We start from the raw sequence: 7,500 nt of genomic DNA, 5'->3' as shown, positions 1-7,500 counted from the left end.
GGTTATTTTGAGCTTTAACACAGTCATTTCTCGATGTAAGTTTACTAAATTAGGACTCTTCAATATTTCCCATACATTTCATATTTCGAACATACAAACAGGCACACTGTTTGTGTGGGCTCCCTATGGTTTTCCCATAGTCCTCGTAGACGATTTGTTCACGCAACTAAAAGAAGCGTTGTGATTGGTCCATTTATGTTATTGGTTGTAATTTTTAGAGCCCTAAGTATTTTTGGTCATCGGCGTGGATTATACCATTTTTCATCATTTTTCACACATTTTTCTAACTCAGGATCGTTTACGTGTCGGTTTTGGAAAACATTAGAATGCCGAAAAGAAGTTCTCTGCGAAAGTTTGAAACAAGAAATAGACGCCGAATTCAGTGTTCGCGATGTGGAAACAGCTACTCTTATTCTGGATCACGATCGCATGTTTGCCCAGAAATAAGTGCATCTCCTGACGAGGCTTTCAATGCTTCATTGGAGGAAGAGAACAAAATCGACTATGCAGATGAGAACGTAAACTCTAAAACAGAAAGCGAGGATCCTAGTTCGTGCTGTGAGAAGGACGTGGAAGGAGCTGATGTTGATCATGATGAATCTCACTGTGAATCAGGACGGTTGCTGTCCCCAGAGATCCGCAGGAGACTTAGAGAGAGGTTAAGGAAACGCTTTAATGAAGAAGACCTGGACTATTTCGAGGACGATGAAGACGATTTAACAGACAGTGCTGAGTGCAGTCCTGTGGACACATGATTCGGTGAACGAGGAGTGGAATGACCCTTCAGAAGGTCATGATCTTGAGGAGGATTTTGACCAGGAAGATGAAGAGGAAAATGTCAACGAGAATTCGACACCCTCAGATAAATGTGGAGCCCTTATTTTCTGGCTTTTATTGTTTTTATTATCTTGGCAGTCTGGATTTTCTGTAACAGACACTGCTGTTGAGATCCTTCTTAAATTTCTAAGCCGTTTTCTATGGTTAGTTGGAACATTTGATGGGAACAGTTGCTTTGCTGAGCTTGGCAAACGTTTACCAAACACCCTTTACAAGCTGAGAAAACATCTTGGACTGTTAAACAATGATAACTTCATAAAGTATGTCGTCTGCCCTAAGTGCAAGACTCTGTATGACTATAAAGAATGCATGCAGAAGCGCTGCGGAAGACAAGTGTCAGCCCGTTGCAAGTTTGTGCCATGGTCAAATCACCCACATAGAAGTAGACGAGGTGAGACTGTTTCCTTAGTGTACAAAAATTAATGTTCTTGTTGCTTGATTAACTCTAGCAGGGTATATAGTGTAACTTACCAGGGTATCGGCCAGGGTTTTGGGTACACCATATACAGGGGGTTTCAAATTACATGTAGGTAGGTACAGTATTTTTGCGAAGAAATATGGGTAGAATACTCAATAGATATTGAATTGTAAGTTAAAATCCCTTTCATGTAGAGCAATTTTTTTCCTTTATAGCAATGTCCCAATTTTGTGTATATTGGGTAATTATTTTCAGGTATATCAGTATAGCAGTTCCCCTGGGTTGACCCTGACTTACATATGTACAGTGTACTTTATTTACTTGAAAGAGTGTTTATTAAATTTTCCCAGGTTTTGATGCGACACTTACACAAGGGCAGCGCCTATTCAAGGGCAATACTTTTTAAAAATCATCACGAAATGCTTGTCAATAAGGCATAACTCTTACATCTATTCTTATCGAGAAATGAAGGGAACAACCAAACCTGACGGCTAAAAAATTTTCTTCCATATGTTATATACAGTATATTGGCTACTGTACATGTATGTTTTCATGAGGATGTTTTAATGGGACAGTTTTTCAGTGAGTGATTAAAAAGTGGTACGAGAATCACTTCCTCTTTTTCTTCAGATTTTGAAAGAGTGTTTGCTTAACACCTGCCTAGCAAAATTTTGAGCTTTGATTTTCAACCAAAGGCTGTTTACTTTGTGTTTTAGATATCACGGTCAGCCATTACTCACATTCAAACTGACCGACTGGACGTCAGAGGATTGGATCTAGGGAAAAGTAACGTCATTCACTCGATAGCTTAAAATTTCAGCGTGTAAACATAGTTTATTATGTATGCAAAAGAGGAGTTTAAAAATCTGAAAGCGTGAAACTCACATGCTGCATATTAATTCAGTCGTGTACAAATTCATTGCATTCTTAAACTAGTCAGCGTTTCTCGTCATTTTCTCGTCAATCCAGCTCTGTCAAGATTTTAAAGTTGGTAATGGCAGACCATTAAATAAAAAAATTCCAGTTAAAATAAACAGTTGTCTTTTTGAACTTAAGGCTTAAAACTTGGGTCACGTAGTGTTCAGTTACAGTTGTAACTCAGATTTGAAAAAAAAAGATAAAACTTAATCTCTGCTTAAAATGAGAAGGATGCAAGCGTGGAAAATGATGAATATTTCTCTCTCCCACACTTATGACATGATGAATAGATATCATGTTCCCAGGGTTCTTGCAGAGAATTTTTGAGTGAAAAAAAGGGAACTCTTGTTAAAAACAAAAATGGAAAAAGGCTGGTCTGGAATATTTTCCAACAAGTACAGGGTAACAATAAATTGCTAAAATGCTGAGTGAAATCACCATTCTTGCTACCTAGCCAAATCTCATCTAAATTTTAATTATTTGTCAAAATATTCAATCTCTCCACCCTTAACCCTTGACATTACTGTCCAGTCTCTGCAGTTCACATAGACAATACTGTAGCAATGCACATAACCCTGGTCTCTCATCGTATACTGTAACATTGTGAATTTGCTTCCCAGTCATTTGGCAAGCTTTCTATCGATCAAGTATTAACTTTTCAGATTGTGTAATAGGGAAATGATTCACATTAATGAAATGAGAAAGTATTGATTTTTTTTTTAATATAAATGTATACTTCACAGTTCCTCTGTCTGTTTTCTTAATTTATCAACATTTTATTGCTTAGGTCCTTGTGATGAATTACTCCTGAAGACTGTTCGCACTGGAACAAAGACTTTTCTATACCCAAAGATGGTGTATCCTTATAACTCTGTTATAAGGTCTTTGCAACAACTCTTTGGTAGACCTGGATTTTGGATGAAGTGCCAAGAATGGAGAAAGCAGATCTTCCCTGGCAATGTCAAAACAGACATATATCAAGGAAACGTCTGGAAGGAGCTTTCATCAGCTGGGTTTCTTTCTCACAGTAACAGCCTGGCTGTTATGTTTAATGTTGACTGGTTTAGGCCATACAAGCATTCTCCTGGATCTGTTGGAGTAGTCTATCTTATCCTACTTAATCTGCCTCGCCACGAAAGGTACAAACTGGAGAATATTATTGTTGTTGGCATTTTACCAGGGCCTTCAGAACCAAAACTAACTGCGAACACTTTTTTTGAATCACTTGTCAAGGAGTTGCAGACACTCTGGGCCTGTAAAGAGCGTTCTGCTGTTCATGGTAGTATCTTTAAACGGGCAATCAAAGTGGGGCTAATATGTGTTTCATCAGATATCCCTGCTACACGGAAAATTCGAGGATTCCTGGGACACATGGCATCACAGGGATGTTCTCGATGCAAGAAAGATTTTTCATCGGGACAAGGACTTAATTTCAGTGGTTTCGATCGTAAAAATTGGCCTCCTAGGAACTCCTCAGAACATAAGTGTTCAGCGAAAAGGACACTGGATGAAAGTAGCCCTGCAGCTCAACAGAAACTTTGTTCTCAGTTAGGTGCCAGATATTCAGTTTTGCAAGAACTAGAATACTTTGACTGTATACGTTACTTTGTTGTGGACCCAATGCATAATCTGTATCTTGGGACAGCCAAGCACATGATGAAGAATGTATGGCTGAATGAGAAAAATGACTTCATAAGCGATGAAGACTTTCAAAGAATTCAAGAACTGGTTGATTCAATGACAGTGCCACAAGACATTGGGTGCATACCTGGAAAGATTTCCTATAGCTTTTCAGGATTCACTGCAGATCAATGGAAAAACTGGACAGTTATTTATTCAATATTTGCTCTCAAAGGACTTCTGCCTGATAATCACCTTGAGTGTTGGCGTCATTTTGTCCTTGCGTGCAAGAGACTGGGCAAGAGAGTCCTGACAGATGATGATATTGAAATAGGGGACTCGTATTTGATGAAATTTTGCACAATGTTTGAGAAACTATATGGACAGGACCTGGTCACTCCTAACATGCATTTACATGGGCACATAAAGGAGTGCCTACTAGATTATGGTCCATTTCATGCCTTTTGGTGCTTTAGTTTTGAAAGATTTAATGGTATCCTGGGCTCTTTCCACACAAATAACCGTTCAATTGAAATTCAGCTGATGAGAAAGTTTTTAATGCAAAGTAAAGTTAAAGACTTCAAGTACCCTGAGATGTACCAGGACACTTTTAAGGATTTTTTTGACAATTGCCAAGGTTCAGGTTCAGTCAAGGATACTCAGGAACCAATAGAGCAATACCTTAGTCTTCAGGAACACAGAGAAGTATCAGTTGGTGATTTGCATTCCTGCAGTTGGACAGTGGACAACAATAATTGTATCTGTGCAACCTCTTCACCTAAAGATGCTGCACTTGACTGTGAGGATTTAAATGTGCTGAAATCAGTGTATAAGAAACTTTTGGACCTTGACGAGACAACCACTATTGAAATGCCCTTTACTATTGCACAATTCAAATCCATCAGAGTTGGATCAGAGCTATATGGATCACTGCAAAGCCAGACCGCAAGAAATTCCTTTGTTGTAGCAAACTGGGCAGGATCTGAAGGGTCACTGGCCTGCGACACAGGATCTGACGATATTAGACCAGGACAAGTGTTAACATTTTTCCGGCACTGTGTAAAGATCAAATCAACATTGCCTAATTCATCAGAACGCAGATGCCTATTTTACATGGCACGGGTCAACTGGTATTCTGTACATCCTGAACGCTATTCATATGGAGTCCCGGTGGAAATCTGGTGTAACATGTTTGATGTATTTGGACCTGCCTGCTTTATTCCTGTTCAGAGAATCAAATCTCATTGTGCATTGGGAGAAACAATTTATAAGAGAGAAACTGTTATTGCAGTGACAAGATGACTTGAGATTAGTGTTTTGATATACAGTGAGACCTCTATTAAGCAAACCCCCAATTAAGGGGACATCCTTTATTAAGCAGACACTTTGGTCCCAAAATCAGTGTCTCTTAATTTTATTTTGGTAATGTTTATTGTAATGTTAAAAACTTCTATTAAGCAGACTTGCATTGCAGTATTGGTAGCATTCTTGATGAAGGCGATTGATCAGTGATGAGTCCATACATGCACATTTAGCTTTCAATTAAGAGTCATTTTTTCTGTTATCCATGACTGTCATCCACAATTTAAATTTGTAAAAAAGTCACTACCAAATATTGCTGAGTCTTTATAGACCTCCTAGAAAAGCCCTGAGAGTGTTTAAAAGAGTTTTCACTGCTAGTTTTTAATTGGCCATTACATCATGATAGTCCACCTTTCTTTCTTTTGAAGCTTTAGTAAAATGCAAATAATTCTCTTTAAAATGCTGGATGTTGTTTTAGAATTACAATAAGTTTTCACTGTTATACACCTGAGTGAAGATAGGTTTCTAGAAAAAAAGTGTAAACCAGAAATGATACAACTAAATACTTTTCTAGAATACTTGTGATCTCTGTTCTCATTTGCCTTCTTAGAGACCATACTATTTAATTAAATAGTTGGAACATCTGTGATCATCAATAATTGTCACAATGAACATGAATCTTAATGAAGCACACAGCATTGGCTCAGTTGTCCCATAATTTGTTGTGCAGAATGTTTTTAGGGGTGTGTAGTGGCTAGGCTGGCGATCTACAAAACCGCTGTGTTTACGGTTCTTTTAAAATAATGCCCTTCAAAAGCATGTTTGGTTCAAAGGTGTTTGTATTCATTTTTCAAACTTCCCAGTGCATTGAATATCCTGGCATTGGGGTGATGTGATTCCAGTAAAACAAAAATTCCTTTCTCAAACTGTCTGCCATGTTGTCCATGCCATGTGTCGTCCATACACCTTTACTTACCTGCGATGGCTTAGTAACCAAACCCTCAGGAAAACTTTACAAACCGGAGGCAAGAAGCGTTCGGTAGTGTTACACAATGAAAGAAACCGTAGGCTGCTCATTTCCCGAAACAGCGGCTGGTAATAGAGTCTAAGAAAACCGCTGATAAAGACCAAGTTTCACGGTGTTAACTGCGACTAATTCCAGCGGGAAAATTTCAACCATTGTTAATGCATGTAGATGGTTATGAACTCAACACGTCTCTTTGTTTCATTTTTGGCCTTGACGGTGCACAAAACAAACCCTTTTTCGAGAATACAACCAATCAAATCTTTCGATTAAATTCTGCGTAATTAATTTGCGAATGGCCGTTTTTGTGCCTGAGACGTTAAAGTCGTCAAGACGCATTTGACGTCTGAGACGTTAAAGCCGTCTGGCATAAAAACGGGACGCATAAAAGTAGACAAACTAACGGACAAAAACAAGATTTTGCTAAAAAAATGACTAGGTTCTATTATCGGAAGACACTGGGCACGAGCAAACTCGGCACCAAATAAACGTTAACACACGAATATATGAGCAAATAAACGTGGCGGAATTGCAGCTTCTCAAATTTATGTCTCGACGTCGCCTGGAAGGACAGATGCAATTTTTTTTTTTGTGACAGAAATCAGTCTAGAAATCAGCATTTTCTGGCGATGGACGAGGAATTAGATTTAGCCTCGGTGCATGGCTTGTTTGTCTTGTCGACCAAGAGAGCAAGGAAGGAAGGAAGTGCAGATTAACAAAGGACTCACGGCTAAATGCGTCCAAGTTAGGGCGCCCGTTTTTATACTAGGCGCATTTAACGTCTGAGACGTTAAAGTCGTCTGTTAAGTGCGTCTAAACGACGCACTTAAAACAAGACGTTAAAGTCGTCAGACGTTAATGCGTCTGTCTTATTTCTCGTTTTTATACTAGACGTTAAAGTCGTCTTGAGACGACTTTAACGTCTCAGACGACTTTAACGTCTCTAGCATAAAAACGGCCAATCCGTGCCAAGCCAAAGTAATAAATTGTGCACTGTCACGGTCAATTCAACATCGATTGCGACAACGTTGTTGTCGTTTTTGAAGGTTGTAAGGTTCATAACCAGTCCCTCCATTAACTATATTTCAACCAAACGCCATGTGCACTTGTTCTGGAAAACTGCAGGAAAACGATCAGGTAAACAAGGCATTTACTAGCGTTACACAATGCAGGAAAACCACTGGTGAACATTATGTTTTCATGGCGTTAATCGTGACAAATTACCACTGGAAAATTACAAGAAAACACTATGTTCAATCGTCGCGGAAAACTGAAGGAAAACGATCAAGAAAACAAGCCGTTTACCAGCCTAATACAGTGAAAGAAAACCGCTTGTGAACATCATGTTTTCATGGTGTTCACCGTGACTAATTACTGATGG

The 7,500-nt window shown here is 38.8% G+C and overlaps 1 protein-coding gene and 1 pseudogene across 1 annotated transcript in view; both read left to right on the top strand.

The window, feature by feature from the left end:
* Nucleotides 1-7,500, top strand: part of LOC138022002 (collagen triple helix repeat-containing protein 1-like) — a 198,301-nt gene that overhangs the window by 101,376 nt on the left and 89,425 nt on the right. The gene's annotated exons all lie outside the window — the stretch shown is intronic.
* Nucleotides 327-5,278, top strand: LOC138021995 (uncharacterized; annotated as a pseudogene).

Source organism: Montipora capricornis, chromosome 10 (genome assembly GCF_036669925.1).
Source record: "Montipora capricornis isolate CH-2021 chromosome 10, ASM3666992v2, whole genome shotgun sequence".
Lineage (NCBI taxonomy): Eukaryota > Metazoa > Cnidaria > Anthozoa > Scleractinia > Acroporidae > Montipora > Montipora capricornis.
Note: the sequence above shows the minus strand (reverse complement) of the source record. Positions and strands in the feature narration are given on the sequence as shown.